This window comes from Molothrus ater, chromosome 8 (assembly GCF_012460135.2).
Source record: "Molothrus ater isolate BHLD 08-10-18 breed brown headed cowbird chromosome 8, BPBGC_Mater_1.1, whole genome shotgun sequence".
Taxonomy (NCBI): domain Eukaryota; kingdom Metazoa; phylum Chordata; class Aves; order Passeriformes; family Icteridae; genus Molothrus; species Molothrus ater.
The window spans coordinates 12,578,425-12,601,089 of NC_050485.2; the positions used below are offsets into that span (position 1 = coordinate 12,578,425).

The following is a 22,665-nucleotide window of genomic DNA, read 5'->3' on the forward strand; positions in this document are numbered from 1 at the left end:
CAAAGGGCCAAATTAAAATCAACGAGATTCTATTCAGATGGGCTCTGCTTCAGCAAGCACATATCTAATTATAAGCACAGAAGTAGGCTCACTGACGTCAGAGTTAATTAAACTGCTTAAATTTAGGCACATGCTTAAATTCTTTGCTGAATCAGTATTTTTGAGCCAGTGAATAATAGGACAGCGTTGCTGGTCCAAAGCATGATATTTGTGGGTGGGAAGGAGTTTAAACTCCCCCTTTCTTCCATCAGTTCTTCTGAGGTCTGCCTGCTGGCGTTTCATTTGAGTCCCAGTGGTGTAGCAATGTGTCAACATGCTAAAGTTGCTTAGAGTGTTTGCTAACAGTACCCGAACCCAGCAGTTGGATCTCTAGTACTTTTAAGGCATCTTTGCTCCATGTGGTGTGTTCTGCAGTAAGGCAGGACTATGCCCAGCACAGTAATCTTTCCAGCTTTGTGTTTTTCTGATGTCACTTTTGTGACGTTAATCCCTTTGTCCAGTGTCTGAAAGGCAAATTACTAATTCATTTTCATAACAAAAAAAAAAAAAAAAAAGAAGAAAAGGTGTAGACACAAGTGTTAAATGAAGAGTGTCTGACATACAGGAGCAGTTTTGATTCTGTTGATTTCACAGATTATTTTAGTTTATGATGTCATAAATAAATAAGCTGTTATTTGTTGTTCTTAGACCATTAAGGGCCTAATAAGAATAAGAATTTCCCCTGTAGGAATATGAAGGACAACATGATACTTCTTGCACAGAAGCACACATGGGAATTTCAGCCACCTTGTGTATAAGAGCTGGGGCTGGCTGTGAGCTTTTAACTATAGTCCCTGCCTAAGCAACACAGTAGAGTTGCCCTGATGTAGTAGCCAGGGATTAATCAAGGAAGCGCACTGCAAAAGATCAGATTTCTTGTACTTGGTAAAACTCACACCATGGGCACTTAGGGTCTGCAAGAGAAGTTAATTGAGTCATCAACAGGAATAAGTTCAAAAGACAAAAGCAGGTAAGAGAGCCAATCTAGAGTTGTCTTTTAGATGGTATTCAACATTTTGTTAATGTGTACGTTGCCTACTAATCCCTTCTACCTGGTGCTTGAGTCTAAAGCTTAAATTTGATCTTCATTTAGATACCCTAAAGGGACATGTATTCATTTATGTATTAATATTTTTGTGGTTAAAAAGAATAATTAAAAAACACTTTCCTTCCTAGTGACACCTACATCAATTTTGCCAGTAGTGACTGAAAGCCATTGCATTTGGAAAAGTGTTCCACTAACTGTGCAGGGAGCTCTGATAGAGAATGGGTGACTTTGAAGTCAATATTTGTCTGTATGGTGCAGTTCACTCGATGCCAGTTGGCAGCTGTGTTCACAGCCCAGAGCAGTGGGCCCACAGGAGTCTGGAGTGAAGTCAGAGCTTCAGTTTGACTTGGTTCCCCTTGCCAGGTGAGGTAAAGTCAGGAGAGAGGGAGTAGCTGTGGATGAGAGAACTGGGCTGTTGTCAGTGACAAAGCATCAGCTTTCCTCTGTTGGGTCTCCCACATTATCCTTTTCTCTGGGCCAGCAGCTCATCATCCTGCCACAGGCCAAGAGAATCGGCTCTAAAGAGCTGGAGCAGCTGCTGCCGCTGCTGACAATGTGTGAGTGGAGTTAGAAGAGGGAAGCAGCCCATCAGGCAAGCAGCTTTCTTACTAATGTAGTATAAATTGTCTTTCTTGCTGGACATCATCTCTGCCAGCAAAAGAGGGAAAGATCAAGCCTGAATGGTGGATTTTTTGGACTATCTTTTTATGTACATTATTCTGTGATTGTATTCAATGTGTCTCTCGAAGATGATGATTTAACTAATTTAAACCAGTATATTTCTTCACTGATTTTCTTAGGTTTTTTTCTCCATATCTCCGTATTTTGCATAGAAGCATGATTTAAGTGTCAAACTATGTCTATTCTTCATGATAACAAGGATCAAAGTGGGGACACAGGTCATTTTGTACATAGAAGTTCTCTAAAGGCATAACAGGTTACAGTAGGATGTGTAATAAAATCACCTAAGTGGGCAGATTTAATTATGATTGGATCATGTTACTGAAGGTCTTGAGTCACAGCTGGGGCTTCAATAAAGACTTGTTTTCTCTCTTCTTCACAGCCTTCTATCTGGATTTCCATTCTCAGTTTCCCTAGGTGCTTCAGAGGGTGGTAGCAGGAGGCTGTTACAGGCAACCTAGCAGTCTCTTGAAACATGAGGGCTTTGAAATCATTTTTTGGAAGTGTCTAAAATATCAGTATTTGAGACTGTTTAAAAGCAATCAGTTGAAGAGAAAAGGCACTCATTTGCCAGCCACAGGGAAGAGTTCTTTGAGGAGCATTTGCCATGCTTCATTCTTTTCCTTCTATCTTTCTGTTTCTGGGTGGCAGTTAGGGGACAGTTCAATCTTGTCTCTCATACTTGCATTGCAGAGAGCAGGAAGCATCCTATGGACTCTAAGAGAGACTCCCAACATAAGGGGAAATAACTGTGCAAAGTGCACATGTGTGCAGGGTGTAAGCAGTTTGAAGTCTTACCACTATGGGTAACAGATTCAAAAGGGAAATCACACATTCTTATTGCAGGAGCTGGAGTGGGGTATCTCGAGAAAGCATTGCTGTCTGACCTTTAAAGCTGTTACCTCCAGGGCAGAGTGAAGCAGGATATGTGCCTCACTATTGACTGTGACATTTCTGTCCTCAAAATAGAACACTACAATCCCTTTCTGGTTCAGACCAGCACTCTCTGTGTATATATGATATTCACACAGGTCTTGATTTTTACAGGGTTTAGGTAGCTGGATATCCAGATGAAATAAATGCTGAAGGCCTCAAATTGGGAAACAAGGTTGAAAAAGAGGAAGGAAAATACCTCACTGTGCTTTTGTTTGCTGCAGAATAGAACATAATTCCTGTGGAAACCTACATCTTAATCTGAGTCTGCTGAGATCAGAGATGACTAATCCACCTAGAGGATCCTTCAGCAATGGGAAGTGGCTGCACAAATCTGTGTAAACCAGGGGATCTTTTCTACCTCCCTGAGTTATATAGTTAAGAGTTATTATAGTCTTAACTACAAGCATAGGGGTGTGTTCTGCACCATAATACATGCTTTCTCTTTTATACTCAAGGTAAACTGTTGATTCTATTTTTATTTTTTGAGTATGTTTGGTCTATATGCAGAAATCAAGCATTTTATGAACATATTCAGTTTCTTGCTAGTTTTGATGACTGTAAAAGGCAGTAAATGTGAATTTACACTGCACTGGTTGAAAACTGGTAAGGAAAATAAAATATTGCATAATGCATTTATTTATTCTCCAGCCAACACTGTCGCTCATCCAAGGCCATGCAGAGCAAATGCACCAATCCTGTTTAGCTGAATTCATGCTGGCCTTCATGTAGTTGAGTTTCTCATTTAATATCAGTATAAAATGATAACATATGGGAGTTACTGATCACGAGAATACGAAGAATTAATTTTTACAATAGAAGAAACCTTTTCAGTGGGACATTGAGCTTGGGCAAGCTGACATGTTTAGGTGGAGTTCAAGTTCCCTCTTTCTAAATCTGTTCAGCTACTTAACATCTTAATCAAATCACAGAATAAATCATTTTAGGTTTGGATAAGTCTTTGATGTTTTCAAGAGGACCACATTGGCTTTGGATGTTGGGGAAGGACCCCTTCAGTCCCCTGAGAAGGAACTGACACATCATTTCAACTGCAGCTCAGAGAGCTGTGTCAGATCCCCTTCAAACTGCTAAGACAACACAGTGGAAGCATTGCACTTTTCAGTTCCTTGGGGGAGATGCAAATGGTGTAGGGGAATAGTAATTCCTATAGTTTGGGCAGGTAAACACAAGTGCTCTGTTCATCCAGCAGTCACCTGCACAGAGCAGACTTTCAGCTGAAGATCCTTCAAATGAACTGTGGGACCAGACTTCTGTGCTTGCTTGTCATCTTGGAGAACTGTTTGCTCTTCAGGGATGGGGGAGAGGGGACAAGAAATCACTGTGCTACAGAGAAGACAGGCTCATCCCTTCCAACCCACCTACTGCTTCTACCCTGCTGAACTTCTAGTGTTACAAGGAGGTCATTGTAAGTCTGTAACTTCTGAGAAGAGGAAACGCATTCTTCACATTAATAAGCAGTTTCCCACAACAAATAGCAATGGGAACTTTTGGGTTCTTCATTGGAAAGAATGATACTAATTGTTTTGCCAAAATAACGTGGCTAATAAGAGCTCCTTGCCCACATCCCCCTTTTTTCAGGTCAGTGTGGCACATTCCAATTTGTGTTTGCTTGGAAGCACTGGAGGAATCCCACATGGAGGGGGAGGGTGTTTTTTTCATGCTCGAGCATGCAACCCAGTAAACCTTTCACTTCATATACCCCAGTTTCAGGGTAGCTGGGAGGATTCTGGATTTCCCCCCACATGCTGAAAGAATGCAGCATTCTTTGTTTTTCCATCACAAATGAACTGAAACTCGTAATCTCTGTACTGAGCAGAAGTGATTAAAATAGTGTGGAACAGATGGTTTAAAAGCTGCCAAAGACTGAGTCTTTTGCTATTTTGTTTCTTGAAACAACTACATTAATTCCTGAGTCAGCTTTGAGGGGTACCATCATAACTCCTCTGAGATGAGAGAGCGTTCTTGTTTCTCTGTCTTTGGCTGCTAATTAATAGCTACTAATTAATTAATAAAAAAATGCATACTAAAAGCTGAGGTAACATTTTCATGCAGGACAGAAATGGGAGTTTTTCATGGAGCTTTTAACAATACTTTTTTTCTTGGAAATTTTGCTACTTGTGTTAGGGTTCATTCTGTGTTCTAGTTCTACTGGAATGAAGACACTGCAGTACTTTGAAGTGGTATTTGGTTTTGGTACTCAGGGCATGTGAGTTTGGTGATTTGAATACATTGATTTGTACATGGAAATTTCCAGACAATCTTGTGATCCAGAAACCCCTGATAAAGCTGTCAGTGTCAGGTGTGCATTCCCTGCTGTTCCAGGTGAACAGATACCTCTCACACCAGGGGGCTTGCAAACAGCAGAGTTGTACCCTCCCCAATGCATGTTGTGAAACAGCATCTTGCTCTTTGGAGCTGCCTTTTTATTTTCATAAAGCCATAGTCTGTAGCTTAATTCTGAGAAAGACTTTTGTACTGTCAAGCCAAAGCATGTCAGCTATGAGTGAATGTGTGATGGCACAACACACCATACTGGCCTCTTCCAGTCTTTCACTTGTGCCATGGAGCTACTCCAGCAGTTTTATGGGCTGTAAATTATGACAAGGTCTTTTGATGTTCCTAGACACCATTGGTTTACTAATGCTACTTAGAGTGATTCTTATGTAGCAGTTCTCTGCTCTCAGGTCTGGCATCCGCTTGGGGAAGATTTTTAGAGACTGGTTTTTGTCAATTTAGAGCAATACCTACTGGTCATATAATTTTTGTGAAACCTTGTGGTTTTCCTCTTGATTTATGAACTCTGCATGAGCTGAACTATTACCATTTTGTTGACTTGATCCTAATTAAATTTAAGGTTTTCAATCAGTAATCTTCCTAGCAAAGTAACATTTTATTTTTACATATTTGATAGTGCAAAATCCCAACCTGTGTACAATCCAACAGTAAGTGACTTATAGAAAGGAGGGGTAGGAAAACCAGGCTAAATTTGTGTTTTTATTTAAACATGGTTTTAATTTTGTTAAGGTTTGCAGTTTCAAATTGGAATTTCAGAGACGTAGTAACTATCTGATTTCTGTAGATGATGCTGTGTTTAAGCAAAGCAGTTTTGAAAAATAGAAGTCTTGCTGAATGTCTGCTGAAACTGAATTTCTTGGCCACCTCCACTCAGTGATGGGAACTGATCTGTTCGTCCCCCTCATTTTTTCCCAGTGTATCATGTCCCCGAGCAGAAAAACCTTAGCTGGATGTTCTTTTCTATCTGGGCTCTTCTGTGAAGTAAAGAACCTAACCTGGCTTCTGGAAGATGTAGGTAGAAATCAGGAGGCAGCCAGTTGCTCAGGTCTGGGGCCATCACCAGCAATGCCATTGCAGGTTGGACACTTGGGTTCTGGGGAGTCTGTCCCTGGCTCTTCTCAGTGGAAGACTTCTGCTGTTCTCTGTGCTGCAGGTGTAGTTGCTAAACCTGGGCTGTTGCACTACACCTGAGACCCACTACAACTGAGTAATGTTTTACATTTTAAACATTTACTCTGTTTTGCTTAGTTTCCCTAAGAGTTTAAAGTCTTGGTATTAAATTGGTGGGGGTTTCCCTCTTTTTTTTCTTCAAGGAATGGAGTAGTTATTGGTCAAACCTTGCTTAATGGGCTTTATATCTCCTCGGTTACCAATTATTTTTTAAGGCACAGGAAGGCAAGTGAGAGAGAGAAGGATTTTGAAGGTTCTCTATTGAAACTTCTGGTGTTGTTTATTTTTTAAATTCTCCTAAATACTCATACTAGGAAGTGACATAATTGCGTAGACTTTTAATTTCCTCAATTCCTGTGTGGTCTTCATCCACCTTCTCAGATGTTGTCTCCAGATGTTTAAAATCACTTCCTCCCAATTAAATATCTGCTCCAAAGTGACAAAGTGTAAGACCACATGTATCTCAAAGGCCAATGTATGTAGCAAGAGTTTTTGTTAGTAGGTATGTTGAAGACCTTTTCCTTTGCCTGAGCTTTTAATGCACAGACAGTGAGAAATTGCTCTGCTTATTGACCTCCATGGGGGAGACTGGTTGCTGGATTTAAGTACACATTTAAAAATGCCCTGCATCTTCTCTGTAAGTGTTTTGGATGTCTCTTGTTCAAGGTTGTCACTTGCTCTACCATCTAAGGGTTATTTGCTGTCCACTTAGGGTCTTTTTAGATCGAAAGTAGTGATGTGAGCTGATACGGTGACTTTACTATTTAATCAGATGGAATATTAAAAAAACCCTCTATTTTCATATTATAAAAGTCTTTATTTTATTTATATTTTACTTTTATCTTATTTTTTAAACTTGATGCAGTATGTCTGCTGTACCAAATGAGGATTAATGTAGCCAGTGTCATTCTTTGATCAATGCCTAGTAGTCTTTTCCTGGACTGGTTGCAGGGTAGAAGTATGCAAGAGAAAAGAAACTGAATAAATGGTAATAACAGTACTGTAACTGGGAGAGAAATGGAGAAAATATTAGATGTTTTTTAAACTTGGTTTTCAGAGGTAGACTATTGAATATTGATGACATTATGTAAAGGTAACAAAAGATTAAAAGAGATTAATTTCTGAAGATGTCAGAGAAAAGTAATGGGTTTGTGCCATGGGGGAGAAAACAATAAAAAGGAAGCAGTGGCAAAAAAAACCAACAGACCTCTGCTGATAGAAATTCGTCAATTTATGGCTAAATTAACACTTATATGGAAAATTAACTTAAAATACATACAAGAGTTTGTGTGTGCATGTTTTTGAGGTTCTATGCTGTTAGATTATATAATTCTATAGGTTGTTAGTCCTTTTGTTACATCTTAGTCTGCAGGCTTGCAAGCAGGTGGTGAAAGCATGATGAGCTTTTTGTGTCAGTGCTGTGAAGTAGATGTTTTTAAGGGATGTTTTTTGGAGGGGGGCAGTGGGGGAAAGCAGTGAGAAACAACCCAAATTCCACGTATGGGATCATGTTTCAGGTATTCAGCCTCCTGACTAAGCATTACATGACAAATGTAAAGTGAAATGATAAATGTAACATTTGTGAAAGCAGAATCACTAAGCAAGAATCTCTGAGTTCAAGATGCCAAATTGGGCACAAGAGCTGAGCTGTGACCAGTGTGCTCATTGTGTTGTGCTGCTGAACAGCTCCTGATGGTAACAAGATAACCCAGGCCTAATCACAACCCAAACCATAGCAAAAGACCACTTAGCCGAGAGAATAGAGTTTGAAACTCAATTGTTATAGTCACATTCTTGGTTGTAATGATACGTCCTTTTAAAAGGAAGAAATATATCACTCAAAGCTTTCTTAAATATATAATGTTACCTTCTTTAACAAGTTATGGAAAAACTTAGTCCTTGCCTTACTCTGTTTATTAGTGAGCTAAACATTTGTTACACCAACTACCAGCTGTAGTCAATGTATTCTCTGTCTAAGGAGGTGACATCATCTGCTGCAGTCACCAAAGAAGAAAGTGCAGAATTTTCAAAGGGTGTAATCTGTGGTTTTTCTGATGCCCTGATGCAGCACTGGTTGTAGTGTAGTTCTAGTGTAGATGTTACTCACTGGTACTCTCATAGGTCCCATATGAGGTCACTGCCATTTGTGCTAAGAAACTCTGCACACATTTAGAAGGTCCTTGCTATGAATAACTTTAATTGAGACAGGAAAGAGAGTAAAGGAAGGCAAGAGTTGGAACAGAAGAAGTGAGAACTGAGTTAACCCTGTCAGAGAACTGGGAACTGCTGTCTTGAGTCTCACCACTGTTTTTCTGCTGGTGCCTTTTTTTGAGAGAGAAGATAAAGAATTTACAGAGTTTAGGGTCAGGACACTTCGTCCTGGATTTGAGATTGTGCTCTTAAAAGTGAGGAACCTCCTGTGGAAATGGACAGTGTTAACTCAGTTGCATGAGCTTTTAGACTAATTACAATTTGCCACCGTGAGGTCTTGTCTGAGAGCAGTCAGGAGCCCAATATAACTCAGGATCTCAGTTTAAGGATGATGTTTTTATGAGACTGTTCAGGGCAGTACAGTCAGTGACAGAAGGGAGCCAGCCTTGCCACAGGGACTGAGTGCTCTGTGTCAGTACCTGGCTCAGTGCCTGCAGAGCAGTGACCTCCTCACCCTCTGCCTATGGGATATGCCCACAGTCAGGGTCTGCTCCCTGAAGTGAGGATACAGGTGAGCAGTGGATTTGCTGTTAAGCACTGCTGTAATCGATTGCATTCATGCACTGAATTCCTCCCAACAAGGCTCAAGTGGTGACACAGTGACTTCTTCCCTTGTTCACCTCTCTGTTTACTGTCTTTGTAAACAAAACCAAGTGTACTTGGAGTTGGGTGCTGCTTTTATTTCATAAGATGCTGGGCAAAAATGCCTTCTTTTGTATGTCTCTGTCTTTGTTTCATTTATAAATGCCGAAAGCAAAGAGTGTCAGGTTGCTTGGGAGAATTTGGTCTAATTGGGAGAATTTGATCTAAACAAAGATCTGTGTGGCTGCCTCCCCAAAGCACACCTCAGTCTTGGAAGCTGTTCCTTCTCCTTGTTGCTGCCTCCCAGAAGGTAACAGGGGTGGCTGCTCCCTCTGTCTTGGTTGCTCCTCCCAAGGGGGCAACACTTACTGCTCTGGTAGTTAAAAGAATGTATGGATTTTCCTTCAGATTTACAGTCCATGTTTGAGCTTACTTGCTAGCTTGCATTGCAGCTGATTGACACAGTCATCTTCAGTAGTGTTCTGCACACTACAGAACTGTTGTTTTCCCACAGATTTTTTTTTTCCTTACTTTTGCATTCCTCTGTCTGCAGGATGAGTACCCTGCAAGAGCATTGTTGCCTAAATATCAGTTCTTTAATCTGATGTAATTATTTAGAGAATGTTTTCATGTTTTTGATGAAATAAGATCTCTAAGTCAATACTTTGTCTGAAAGCAATATAAATATTTTATCAGAATCATGTAAATTGTGTTACACATTTTGGTAGGTTTAAGGTTGTTACTTGCCTTCCTGTGGCACTCTGTAGGGGTTTAGACTTTTTTTTAAATGCCCATGAATTATTCTTGCTGTTGTATAAGGCAATGTCAAAGTCTTAAGAATTTAGTGTACTTTTAAAGCTAAAAGTTAATAAAAGATACTCATCATTTCTGTTATGAGGGTATTCTAATCCTCCTCATGTCTCTGATTTGTAGTGTAATTCCAGTGGTTAGTCATAAGAAAATTACTTACATAGCACCCATACATGTTCAGTTTAGTTCATCTCTCCCTGCAGCACTTGTGATACTTAAAACGTTTATTTGATCAGTGGTTTGGTTTTCTTCATTTCTCATCATAAATTGACAGAATTTGCATGTTTATTCCCAGAGTACAGAAACTGCTTGCATGGGTCTTCAGCTTTTGCTTTTACATAACTTGAAAATTCAAGATACATGGGGTTTTTTTTTCCTGATTGCTCTGTTGCTTTATTTTGGAAAAATTATTCAGTAATGTAACCAAAGCTGCAACAGAAAAAAACCAAACCAAGAATGTGTGTATGTGGGTTTTTGTTTTTTTTTTTTTTATCTGTAGGCCAATGGAGAGAGTACAGGTGAATAGATATGCACTGGGTGAGAAGTGTTATCATATATGACATTCCCTGTAAACCAGTAAAAACACTGAAGCAAGAATAACCACCTATACCCATCTACACTACTTCCTGAAGTCTTTTCTGTAGAGCTAACAAAAATTAAGTGAAACCTTTTTGTTTTCATGAAGAACCCAAGGAAAAGTCTTTTTTCCTCGTGTGGAAAAATAAATTTGTGCTGTAGACTTGAAATAGTTTGCTTATAGTGTTGGCAGGGTTTGCAGTCAGTGGGATGTATCTGGAATGGGAGTAGGAGCACAGCAGTCACATATTGAGGGTTACTGAGAAACCAGGGTTATCTCTCTCCCATCTGCCCTTTTGCACCAGTGTAGAAAAAGTGACAAACTGATTTTATCTTTGCCTCTGTCTTTCTCCCCCTTAGTTCCAGGAGCATGGCAGGATTTCCAAGAGAGCTAGAAGGCATATAAGTCTTCTCAGCTTGCTGAAATAGCAATTTCCCTCTACTAAATGAGGAAGCTGTTGAGGAGTGGTATTGAAAGTGACTCATTAACTTCTTTCCTCTGGCTTTGTAAAGCTGACTTCCATTTCCCCCTCTGTGACTTTGGTACAGGAGTTTATGGCAGACCCCCATGATTCTGATTAAAGTGAGGAGACTCAGGTCACTAAACTTGGCTCCTTCAGTAGAGATAAGAGCTGCCATTAAATCCCAGAAAGAAACAGCAGATGAGAGTGCAGATAGCACTAGAATATAAACCCTAATTTTGTCAGGGCTATAAATATTAAAATTATAGGCCTTCACCCAGAAGAATGTCTTCAGAAAGGTAAAGGTGATTCAAAGCAAGAGAGAGGCAATTTGGAGAGGATATCCTATACGTGAGAAAATAGGAGTGGTTTTGATGAGATCTGAGGCACTGTAGAAGTTTCATCTTTCCTTCTGGAAAGTCCCTGCCTCATGAAGGTTTGTCATTTCTAATACCTCATCACAGAAATCATCTTTAAGCAAAAGCAGTCTCATTTTTTCTGTTATTGTTGATTTCTGTAAATATGTCTAATAATGCCTTGCGTAAAGTAAAAAGAAATTTACTTTTGTAACTTTATTTCTCTTAACTTAAAAACAGTTTGCTTTCACTCTACTAGCTTTTCTTTGTAGGTATGAAAATATATTACATCTCCTTTAAGAAAAAAATTTAACATGAGTTTAAATTCTGAACCCCACACAGTATTTTTCCATCAGCAAGTCTTCCAGGCCCAGGTAAGTGGCCTACAGAGTAACACCAAAGTGTGTTAAGACTCAGTTAAATACCCTGCCAGCACTTTTGAATTGAACATGTTGATTATAAAGGTGCACTAGTCAGTAAATAATTGCAAGAGTTGACATTGACTGTTTGGCTAAAAGTTAAAAGCTGTGGTAATGACCTGTGGTTTCTCAGTTCATGGATGTGCTGCGCTGAAAATCTGTTAAAGATGCTTGTAGCAGCAGGAGATTTAGCACTTTTAGAAAATCAGACCCAATTATGCTTTCTGAAGTTGAAGTACCCAAAATTTCATTTTCTCATCTTCTCTAGATCATACTCTCTCATTTAAGCTGGTCTCACTGCACCTGAGCTTTCACTTCAGGTTTTGAAGTTAGAGGAGATACTTGAGTGTGTGTTCCTGAAGTACTTTAAGTAATTAAAAGAAATTAAGTGATTAAAATACAGTTGTCTGGTTAAGCTTTCAAAGAATATGTTCAACTGTAATGTTTACTTAACAGTGGATTTAAATATGAAACAAAAAGTAAAACCACATTTATGGCCCAAGGAAACATGCAAAATTTTCATGATTTTACTTTGAAGGCTTCATTAAAAATAGCTTGCCATCAAACTTCCCATTTTCAAGCTTCTGCTGTGAAATATTTAATCCTTAACACTCAGTCTTTTGACTGTGGACAGTCAGCCTACCAAGGTGACAGTGGACAGAGAGACTCAACTGATGCATATTGATTAAGAAGAGGATAGTTCCTGTCATTCACAGGGGAAGGATTCTAGACTTGATCAGAGGATCTCTTGGGACAAGATTCTGTTCTGGTGCCTGTAAATCATAGAAGCACAACTTCTGTGAAACTCTCCATGTGATGTTGCAGGAGAGAAGTAAGAAACAGTGTTAAATATTGTTGGATATTTTCCGGATTATGTATATTTTTGTTGCCATACTATTGCTTTATAGTCTATCAGAATGTACATTATTTAACAGATGGATGTAGTTATTAGAAGATCTTGAAGTGTGAATGTTCCAAGGTGTAGAGTTGCTCTTGGACTCAAAGTAGGCTAGATTTGTGCTAGAAGTCCTCTAGTAACGTAGGATATGTTTATATGCCAGAAATCCTCTTTTAGTGGTATCACAGAAACCCTCAATTGTAAATTTAATTTCAGTGAGAGCCCAATAAGGGCAGTATAAGGCATAGCCTCTTACCAGTATGAGCTATTCTGTGCTTGGTAGGAGCTGGCAGCAGGGCTGTCTTCTGTGCTTGTACTGCCAAAGATTTCTCAGGCCGAGAAGACTTTCAGCATCCTTTAAAGAAATACACAGACTGGTTTAAAGTGAAATATACAGAAGATGGTAAAAAGAAAAAGAAAAACATGAGTGTAACTATTTGGTAGCAATGTGCTAGGTATATATTGGTGATCTCAAAGTGAGTGATGCTTTTGTGTAGTAATAGTTTGTTTTGGTAACTTTATGTTCTACTGTACTCAGCTTATTTAACCCACAAGCCATGATGCTTTAAAATGAAGAACAGTTTAAGAAGGATTGAATGTTCTTACTGGAATCCCTCTATATGTAGATATATGGTTATTCATCTTGAGGGCTCTTGTATTTTATTCCTAACTATTGTATTTTCAGTATCTTATTTGTGAAGATGCAATTATGCTGTAAATATAATAAGGAAAGTTGTTAAATCTAAGTATTAGGTAGTGAAGGGTTAAAAAAATCTATGGTCCTAATAATGTAGAGAAATGCTGACACAAGTTCTTCAGTCCTTTTCCTGACAGAACACCCATCTTTAATTTGCTCCTCTCTTTACCCATATAACATTGTAGATCTGTCCTTGAAAACAGCTCCTGCAGCATGAGCATAGCCAGTGGAGTCAATTTAGCAAAGGTTGCTGTCTGTGTCCTAGCAGAGCAGGCAGACAGCCTGGAGCTATGACTTATAATCAACTGAACAGGTATATGAATAATTACTAAAGATAGAAACCTCTGTTAATTGCTGGGTTTAATCCTGTTCTCATAAATTGCTACAGAATCACCCCCTCTAGCATTAACCATCACCCTCCTTCTAGCAGTAACATGTCGAAATGAGTATTTTTCTCAGATCATAAGTAACCTAGTAGATTTGGGAACTTTTTTAGTTTTAAAATTCTTGCCAGTGTTTAAGCACACCAATACTCTCTGTGAGTCCTTTATATCCTCTTGGAAGCCTTGAGGCCTTGAAGTATTTGGAGTTGACCGAGACCTGAGTTTGCCAGTTTCTGAAAGCAAAAACTGATGTTAAGCCTATTGTTTCTCTTAAAATGATTGTCTACTAAGAGGTTTCTTTAACTCTGAGCAAAGCCACTTTCTTTTCAGACCGTTCAATTTTTTCTTCAATCACTCTGTTTGATTATCAAAGTGGAGAAAACTATAAAGAATGCCTCTCTCCTCTAGTTCTGTCCTGCTGCTAATACAGTAATCCTCAGTAAGGGGGAAAAATTAAGAGATGCTCTTAGAAATTGATTAGAGTATGAGGGAAGAGTGACAGTGACTGCATTTGGTCTTGACCAAGAGCATTTTGCCTTATTAGGCTGCTTAGCAAGCTAAACTGTACTTCATCTCAGAGTCCTCTAAAAATAGCTCTGTATGGCTTTCTGGCACATTGATATAAAAAGTGTATGATGATGGTACATGGGGTTGTTTAAATACAAAGCTAGAAGCATGAGCTGGCCTCCAAATGATGAATGTCTTTGTATTCCAGAATGGAAGCTTTCCAAGACAGTGATGCATAGCCACCAATTTGTAACTTTTCTTTTAATTTGTAACTTTGGACTCTTATCTGTTTGATTATTATGTAACCCCTCATATGTTTGATATGGCAGCATGAAATATCTGAATGCACTTTCAGTGGTTTTCTACACTCCACAATTGATTTGAAGAAAGTGACATTTGGTGGTGTTGTCATAGAGTTTTTAAAAATAAATAAATAAAAATAAAAAAGCACTGCATCTTAACTTTCTCATTTTAATGCTCTCACAGTTCACTCACAGCACAGAGAAAAAGTTCTGTCATGAACTTTCCTGTGTATAGAATGTAAATTGTGAGGGTAATGAAGGACATATCTTCTCTTTACATCTTTTCTTACTGTATTTTTGTCCCACTCGGGATGTTTGTATCACATTCCTTCTCACAACTGATAACTTCCATATATTAGTGGATTGGTTTTAAGAAGTAATAATAAAAAGGATATAAGCAAATAGCCTATTTTCTCTCAAACTCATTTTTGGAGTAGAGGCAGCTGGGTGAAATGGGACCAAGAGGAGTCCCCATGTGGAGGGGAGGACAGCTCCAAGGAGCCAGAAAAGCAGAGCAGCAGCTCCTCACACTGCTGTGATTGGGCTGGGGTATGAAGTGTCAACTGCATATGAAGGCTTAGAAGGAAAAGATAAAGGAAAATCATTACTGGGATTGACTTCATGGAGGGCTTGTTCTTTTGAAATCTTAATGAGGAATATTCATACAATTTATATTTCTGGAAAATAATTGTGAAGAGTCAAGACAGTTCAGTCTGGATTTACAATGCCAAGAAGTGTTCAGGTACCCTAGCAGAGCTTCCACTTCCCAAGCTTCTGTTTCATTTACTCTTTTGCATCCCATTACTTCTATATTGCCTCACAAGCTGCTGTTCTAATAGTTTTCCATCTTCTTTCAGTGAGACCTGATTAAGTTACTGTCTTCAGAGCTGCCTTCTTATTCCCTTGAACAATTAATCAGGGAGAGAGAAAGCTTAGCTCTAATTAACCCACAGCTTGCCAGAGGTGGGGCTTCTGCTATATGCTCAGTAAAACCAGATATTTTCAGGGAGAATAGATTCTTAACCATCTTGAAAAGCAGCAGAAAAAATGCCTTATTGAAGTGCGTATTAAAACTTTCTTAGAGAGGTAGTAGTCCTCATTACACTTGAGAGTCTTGCTTTATTATAACAAAGTTTTTAGTACTTTACAGAACATATGAATGCTGAAAGACTTGTTTGAAATCTGAAGAATGGTTCATCAGATATTCCCCCAAAGTGGTGTAAGGCTAAAAATGTCTAAACTACATGAGGACAGTCAAGCAGTTTGCAAGATGTGATATGGAAATATTTTATCAAAACCTAGTGAAAAATCAGGATGTTTTAGAAATCCACTTGATCATGCTGAAAAAATGCATGTTGAATGGAAAGGGCTTCAGTTAATTTTGATTTCCTTCTGATTTGCTAGAGATGTCATGAGCTCCAGCCCAGGTATCAAGAGGCACTGAAAGCCATTTGTGCCATGCTCCAGTTTACCAAGGAATTCCACTAGAAGCATCCAAAAGTTAGAAAAACAATAAAGCTCCCATGTCATGAAAAGCAGATCTTAAAACATACATTGGCATTTGTAGCAAAATAGGCACATTAAAATAAGGGCAGAGCATGACAGGTGGGGGTGTGTTGTATCTGTCTTTAAAATTGCCTGATGAACAAGTTGGGTTGTGAGGGGGCAGCTGCAGTGGCTCTGCTGTGTGTGAAATAGAGCTGGGGACAACTCTGAGTTGATGCCATCACTACAATGACACCTTAGGTCTGTAAAGCCTCTTTTCTGACTGCCACACTGCATTACAGATGTGATTTTTCCTTCATGTACTTTGTTCTTGATTTCTGCGTGCTTTGGTTACCTTCCCTTTGCAGTTTTCCATACCAGTATAGCTGGGAAGAGAACCAAAGGTACAAACATAATGAATGGCTTCCCTGTGAATTTCTGAGGGGTTTTCTGCATTGTAATTTTATAGAGCATCTTGTTTTCTGCACATGATAAAGACATTAAAAGAAAGAGTGAAGGAAATAGAGATTAGAAAATAGCAACATTAGTAGATAGATAGACTTAAGGTAGATCTCCCTTTCCAAATATTTTGGCAATTGACAGAGGTGTTCATTGGAGTGCCTAAAAGTCTATCCTGAGACTTTGCAGAGGCTTGAAGGAGTATTGTTTTGTAATGGGGTAACAAGAATGTGAGCATGTCCAGGGTCTTGAAAGTTAATAGGGCATAAGGGCTTTCAGAAGATTTTGAGTGTTTTGGTCCAATTGCTGTGTGCATCCAAATAGCATTTGGTGTTTCCAGGTTCAGATCAGAGTTAACTAAATGTTAACTAAAACTTTTAGTTACCAAGGGCTCCAAGTAAACAGTGGTCATGGGCAGCAAGGAAAAAAAGCAGATGCTGTGTTACTACCTTTTGTAACTTCCCTACCTTTGTTTTATAAATCCTAATGCAGAAGGTGGCCAAAGGGGTATGTACCTTAGTCATAGAATTCTTTGCAGTGTAGTAATCTTACTTAAACAGGATAGGACTCAATCATGTGAAATGGTCTTTTCTTACTGTGCTTTTAAATACTGGGTTTTCCTTCCACACCTCTTTTTGGAAGGAGTTTATTTGATTATGTAAAAATGGGTTATGCATGAAAGACACTTGATGCAGAGTCAAAGGATTTTAATTTTTGGTTTTTCAAGTACATGGTTGTTTTTTTACTCGGATGCAGCCCTTAGATTTATAACAGATTCAGCTGATTCAACCTACTGTGAAACATCAGGAAAAATCGACAAGGCCACTGATCCATGTATTCTGTGTATTTCAACTATGTAATTGTAAGCCTTCTAAAGAGTTTTTTGAATCCCTTAAATCAATAGTAAAATATATACATATCCAGGGAACTACTTCTTGGGCAAATAACCTGCTCTAGATAAATATTGTAAGGAACTACCCTGCTGTGTTCAGCACTGCAGCAAAACTCAGATGAATAAAGATTGGCCCCTGAGATAAACCTTTAAATCTTTGGTCATAGAAAATTTGCATTGCTAAAGGATTATATTATGACTCAGTGGGCAATAACTGCTATTACAGCTACTTGAAGAGATTTTCTTTACCCATTTATGCTTTCTTTCCCTGCTCTTCTCTCAGCATACCTCTCACAATGCTGTTACAGTAGAACATGATGCTGTCTCTTCTGTAGTCTTCTTGATACTGAAGTATCCAAATGGGTGATTTTCTCACCACCCCTCGCAGCCTCTCCTTCTTTTGCTGTTGGTGGTCTGCATTTTTATTACAGGTGTTGATCTATTTGATTAAGTTTTTGCAATATTACTGAAGAGGGGCAAGGCAGGAGAGAAGTGAGAATTATGCCCAAAGGCTACCTCACTTGAAGCAGTTGAAGATAAGCATCATGCTGTTTGTGTTGAGCAATCAAAGGCACCTGAACATATGAATGTGTTCACATCATTACCTTGTTCACCATAAAAAATTGGTGTTCCAGGGGCATGTCTGCAACTTAAGGACAGGCTTCTGACTTGTTAAAAATACACTCTTCAGAGAAGTGTCTTTGCATGGAGAGCAAAGAGCAGTACCATAAGAACATGGTTTGCTTCTGTGCCACACAGTGACTGACAGGATTGATATTTGGGAAGTTTGTTGGTGATACTGTTGTGCATTGACAGCGCATGCTGAACAGACAAATGTTGCCTCCTACTTTGAGATAAACAGGACTTCTCTGAAAATCTTCTAACTCTTCCCCTTAATCAGCTAGAGGTGGTCCAAGTAAGGGTCTCCTCTTTCCCCCTGTAGAACTCAAATCCCTGTCTCCCCTCCCCTGTGGGGCTGAGCTGGGACAACAGCCAGCGGCAGGGACCCCCAGACACTGAGATCCCTGGGGCCTCAACAGAGCCAAAGCACAGCCAAGAGCCTGCTCTCCCACCCCTGCATATAAAAAGGTGCTTCCCAGTACAGACCTGCTTCTCCCAGTAGTATGTGTCTTCAGTGAGTTGTGTTAATAGTTATCATTGCCTGAGATAACCTTCCTTGTGATGTAATTTGACATACTGCTGTCAGAGGGGCTTAAACATAGTAATCTTTAAAAATGATTGGGAATTTGCCCTAGAGAAAAAACTGTTATGATTAATTTCTACAAATGATAAACCACTCCTCCTTCAAAATACTGCATGCTATGAAGTGTGATTTAATCCATTTGACTACAGAGCCTGATGCTTCTGACAACTATGACTCAAATGTCATCACAGAAAGTGATATTTCAAGTGGCAGGGTGGGATTAGAAACCTGCTAAAGATTTGTCAAAGGAGAAGTAAGTACATAATTTTTAGATAAGTGATTTGTCTACTCTAAACCACTTCCTCTGAAAGACAGGCAGCTTTAAAAGAGAAACTTACACTGTTGCACTAGAAAGAGCAATTTAATTGCAGAGAGATACTACTTATGATGGTAGGTAGAGAAGAAAACATAGGATACTGGGGAATGTGTTTTCTCTACAGAAAAAATAAAATTGCTTTTCACCTCAGAAATTAACTTAATTGTGGCTTCTATGGGGAAGGAGCCAGTCTCAGTATCTGGGACCTCGCAACCACCTGATATGTTCTTGTTGCTGTTTTATGTGTTTTTTCAAAACACAACAAAACACCGTGGCTTAGGAATTGTGTGAAAACTCTGTAAATGCAGTAAAACCTGAAACAAGTATGGAAATGTTCATTCGATCAAGAATTCATGTAGCTTTAGAGCAATTATCAATTTCATTCACATCCACCAAGTCTCAACTCCCTGACAGTCCCCTAAAACTTGTGCTTTCTGTACCTATTCTGCCAGTCTAGCTGTATAATTTACACCTCCTTAACAATCTGTCTACTCTGAAAGACAATGAAAAAATTGCATAAGGTTCTGTACTTTTCTTCCATGTGACTGAATCTGAGATTTGACCAACTGCAGTGGAAACTATATTTTGTGTAAGAGTTTGTTCCAGCAGCCCCGTGGGTCCACCTGCATCTATGAGGACCCAGCTGAAGGCTTGCCCAGGCTGTACAGACTCGGGACACTGGCCCAGCACTGAGTCCTGCACCACCTGTAGCAGCTGTGTTGTTGTGAAGTGTTCCTGCAGCCACACTTGAGCAGCTCTGAGATTGCAGAAAGTGTGGAGGGTTTGGTTTGCAGTTCTGCTTGGTCTGATGGCCGTGGAGAGAAAGCAATAACCCTGTCTGACAGGCTGACCTTGAGATCCTGCATCAGGAGTGGAAGTTAAGTGAGAGCACACATTACTCTTAGCTGTTTGCAATGGATTCCCTGGGGGAAAAAGAAAGAACATGAAATCTGACAATGCTTTTTTGTGGAATCATTTTTCAGAGAAGAGCTGCTCTTTGATATCTGTGATAGTTTGCTGCTCCGATCTGTCATGTTGCCAACTCTCTGCTAAGGTGTTTGGGAAGCACAGTTAAGTGACTGTAAGCATGGCAAGGGAAGCTGGGGCCATTTTTTCACTGAAAGGAATTTTGCTGGAGTGACAGTATTTTTTTCAAGTCCTCCTGTTTCTATTGTTTGTATTTTGTTTGTTTCTCGCTGGAACCTGCCGGCTGCTTCACTGCGAGGGGGCCGGGTGCGCCTTTAAGAGGTGGAGGTGACTTTGTGCAGGTTGTGCGGGGAAGGAAGTGGCTCTGCACCGCGGAGGGTGGCAGGAAAAGGCTGGTGCTCGGCTGGCCACAACTTAAACTGCCAGTTTTCCCTTTGAGAGGCAGCAAAGAATTGTCACATTAGCGTCCTGGGGGTTGATTGTTTGTTACCTTTTGTTTTTCCCCTTCGGCACTGTCAGTTGAAACGCTGACCACCGCGGGCACAGCTGGACGTGTTTAAAACTCTTCCAAGGGCAGCCCCGAGCTGGCAGTGCCGTGGGAACGGGTGTTGTCTTGGGAGCAGTGTGCGGCCTGCCAAGGTGAAGACCTGAACTCGCAAACACAGCCCAAGGCACCTGTCCGGGCCGGGCGGTCCCAAAGGTGTCAGCGGCTCCAGTGGCAGCCCCAGCCCCCCGCCTGCCTCAGTTTCCCCTGGCGGCGGAGGGACGGCGCCTGTCGCTCCGCCGGGCGGGAGCGCTGGGGCGCTCTGGGGCCCGCAGCCGGCGCCGCCGCTCCAGCGACCTCCCGGGCCCGGCCCGGCCCGCCGGTACCTCCTGCCCGGCGCGGGGCGGCGGCCGGTCCGGAAGGAAACTCCGGCCGCGGGGGCCGCCCGCCCCAGGCGCTGCTCCGCCGCCGAGGCTGCCCTGGACGCTAATTAGCATGACTAGTTTGATGGATTTAGTCAACAGCATTCAGCAAACAGGGTAGGGGGGAAGCGAGGGTACGAGATTTCCCAAATCTCAAGACTTTTCGGCCCCGGTGCCCTTAATGGTTTGTTACGCGGGCTCGAACAAGTGTTGCTTCCAATTAATTGATCGAGGGGATTTATTTTAGTGTTTTGACTGGGTGCCAGAGACAGAGGCTTTGTCCTAGCGTTTTAAGCACCACCCCTCCTTGCAAGTTTGAAATGTGAGCTGCCTGGGTGGTTTTTTTTTTTTCCTCCTCTCTTTCTCTCTCTTCCTTCTGGCAAAGTGGCTGTGGCTGTGTGTGTGTGCGTGCGTGTGCGCGTGTGTGCACGAGAATGAGAGAAGGACATACCTCTCTGTGTAATGGGAAAGCGAGACATGGATCACTAGAGACAGAAAAGAGAACCATCAGTATCAGTAACATGCAGCTGAGGTGAGATTTTTCTGAGTGTTTGATTTTCTTAAAGCCCTTTCGGAAGATTTACAGCAGCCTTCTGCCATGCTGTATGCCGAAGACGTACTCCTAAGCAATGTCATAGGGATGCTTACATGTCTATCGCCGTTTTAGGTCTGTTCGCGTACGTGTGAAGTTTTAAAGCTTAACCTGATTCTCTTTATTGTCTCTAGAGGGTTGTAGCTTGAGCACAAATAGCCTGTTGGCAAGTACGGCATGAGCCCATTAGCAAGACTCCATCTGTGATTGGTTTTGCCTGGAAACCGGGAGACAAGCAATGAATAATTGATGCGTGTTGTGCAGTAGCTGGACAGGCAAAGAGGAGAGAGAGAGGGAGAAACAGAGCAGGGTGCCCTCAGAGGGGGAGAGCGAACAAGCTTGAAAATAGCTACTGGCTGCCTTGTGCTGAGATGAAGGCAACCCCGGCTGTCTTTGTTCTGCACTGGCTGCTTTCTGCCTAGAAGTGTTTGCAGACATATGTGGCCTCTCTGCAGCAGCAGAGGCAGGCGCGCAGAGGAGGGGCGGCAGAGGAAGCCGGGCTGGTGAATGGGATGTAACTCGGGGGTAAGTTGGTTCCGGGGGGGCGGCGGCCGTGCGTGCGGGAGCGGGGCCGTGTGCTGGAGCGCGTTCGCCCCGGGAGAGCCTGTGCCCGTGTGTGTCTGTGTGTCTGTCTGTGTGTGTGTGTGTGCGGGAGCGGGTGCATTGTGGGAGCGGCGGCGCGGGGCTGGCAGCGATGGCAGCGGGCTCTGCCCTGCCCTGCCCCGCACCCTGCGGCTCGGCCCGCGCCCTGCTGCCCGCATCTGCACTCACACCACCAAAAGGCAGCACCGGTTAGCAGTGGCCTTTCCTGCAACTTTAGCTTGTCTGGCACTGTCAGAACGTGACAAGCTGTTCTGCAAACAGCAGTGACAATACTGCTGCCACCATTTCATTTTTACCGTCTTTATAAAGACCTTGCCACGCACAACTCACATCTGTGGTGCTTTCATAGAAGATCTCAAAGTAGTATTAGTATCAATGACAGTCTCGGGTATTCCAGTTGACAAGTTTTTTGCCCCTTATGCTGAGTAGTAACAAGTGTCTTGTTTATTCGTTTCCTGTGTAAAAAACTGAAAAGGTTACTTAATTAGCATATTATTTAAGGAGTTATCATAAAGTTTCAAACTAGTGGCGCCAGACTGGAATTTGGGACATTAGTTTTATTGTATAGTTTAGTTAGTCGGCTTAATGCAAATAGTATTTAAAAACTCAATAAAATAGCATATATCAATGTGTGCCAAAAACAAAATGCAAAGGATCTATACAGCTTCAGTGTTTGCAATTCAGATGTTGACAGCACGGTCTGTTGGGGGAAGAGAGGTTGCTATTGTAGATAACAGCTCTTTGAATCAGTAAAATCGCTGTGTAAGGTAAAATAGACTTTGCATAAAGTAGCATCAGTGATTCTGGAGCCACTAAAGCCACTGTCAAAACAAGTTGTGACTTGAGTCATACAAACTGTTTGTCCTGAGTTCAGGTGAACCCATTATAAGAT

At 41.0% G+C, this 22,665-nt stretch overlaps 1 protein-coding gene across 9 annotated transcripts in view; it reads left to right on the plus strand.

Annotated features, from left to right (window-relative positions):
• The window catches only part of ZMIZ1 (zinc finger MIZ-type containing 1), a 337,609-nt gene that overhangs the window by 225,148 nt on the left and 89,796 nt on the right, over nucleotides 1–22,665 (plus strand). Inside the window, exon 1 of one of the 9 annotated variants that reach the window (XM_036385265.2) lies at nucleotides 20,985–21,110. The exons of 7 other annotated variants lie outside the window; for them this stretch is intronic. The gene's annotated coding sequence lies outside the window, so the exon portion shown is untranslated. Of the gene's footprint in view, nucleotides 1–20,984; nucleotides 21,111–21,529; nucleotides 21,696–22,665 lie in introns of those variants that run through there. One more of the 9 variants, XM_036385266.2, reaches the window with a different exon arrangement.